The sequence below is a fragment of the Equus quagga genome, chromosome 1 (assembly GCF_021613505.1).
Source record: "Equus quagga isolate Etosha38 chromosome 1, UCLA_HA_Equagga_1.0, whole genome shotgun sequence".
Lineage (NCBI taxonomy): Eukaryota > Metazoa > Chordata > Mammalia > Perissodactyla > Equidae > Equus > Equus quagga.
Genome location: NC_060267.1, coordinates 69268016 through 69268984, shown reverse-complemented (window position 1 = coordinate 69268984; position 969 = coordinate 69268016). Strand labels below are relative to the sequence as shown.

General features: G+C 65.8%; 1 protein-coding gene across 3 annotated transcripts in view; it reads right to left on the bottom strand.

The window, feature by feature from the left end:
- The window catches only part of SLC44A1 (solute carrier family 44 member 1), a 178813-nt gene extending 178665 nt beyond the window's left edge, over positions 1-148 (bottom strand). For all 3 annotated transcript variants that reach the window (XM_046675582.1, XM_046675573.1, XM_046675567.1), the window contains exon 1: positions 129-148. The gene's annotated coding sequence lies outside the window, so the exon portion shown is untranslated. The remainder of the gene's footprint in view (positions 1-128) is intronic.
- Positions 149-969: the final 821 nt, after the last annotated feature.

Sequence of the window (969 nt, the reverse complement as noted above, 5' to 3'; positions counted from 1 at the left end):
GAGCGGAGCAGGAGCCGCGCAGCCGCCCCGCACGCCAAGGGGGGGGCGGCGGCGGCAGCGGCTCGGGCGGCGGCTGGGACTCAGGAGGCGGCGCGGCTCGGGGCGGGCGCCGGCCACATCCCCCGGCGGCGGCGGCGGCGGCGGCTGCGCGGCTCCTGCTCCGCTCCTGCTGCTGCAGCTGCTCCCCAGCGGAAAGGGGCGGGCGGCGGCGGCAGCGCCTCCCCCTGTCCCCCGCCTCCCGCCTCCCGCGCCCAGTCCCTCTCCCGCTCCCTCTCCCGGGCCGCCGCCTCCTCAGCGCCGCGCGCTTCTCCCATCAGACTCCCCGCCCCCAGTGCAGCGCCGCGCGGGCGGCGAGGCGGCGGCGGCCAAAACGAGGCCGGGCCCTTGGCGCGCGTGGGAGACTGCGCGGGGCCGGGCCCATTTAGCGGTGGCACCGAGGCAGAGCGCTGCCTCGGGGCGAGAGGGCGCCCTGGGTGAGGCGCCCGAGGGCTGGGCAGGCTCGCGGCCGAAATGGGGCCGGGTTGCTTCCGGACTCGGGAGGCACAGGCGAGGCACGCGGGGCTGCTCTCTGTTCGCCACTCGGCGCGCACCCAGAAGACCCTAATGGCTTTTTACCGCTCCGACGGCTGCTTTTTTTATCCAGAGGAAAGCGTACACATAAGCCTCCCCTGGAGAAGAAGTGGGGATAGAAGACGAGGAGAAACAAGCATCTGTTGCCACTGGCCCCACTTTGCTGATGTGGAAACTGAGCCTTGAAGGGGACTAAGAGCCTAATGAAATGCACCCAAGGTCGAAATTGTTCTAAAGAGCCAAAAATCGGGAAAAGGCGAAAAGTTCTCCAGGTCTCTCAGTTTACGGACGTGTTGGATCTGGACTAAACTTTCTTATACAGGATAGTGCACAAAAAACAATAAGCCAGTATTAATTCATCCATACTAAAAATATTTACTGAGGACATACTAAGTTCCA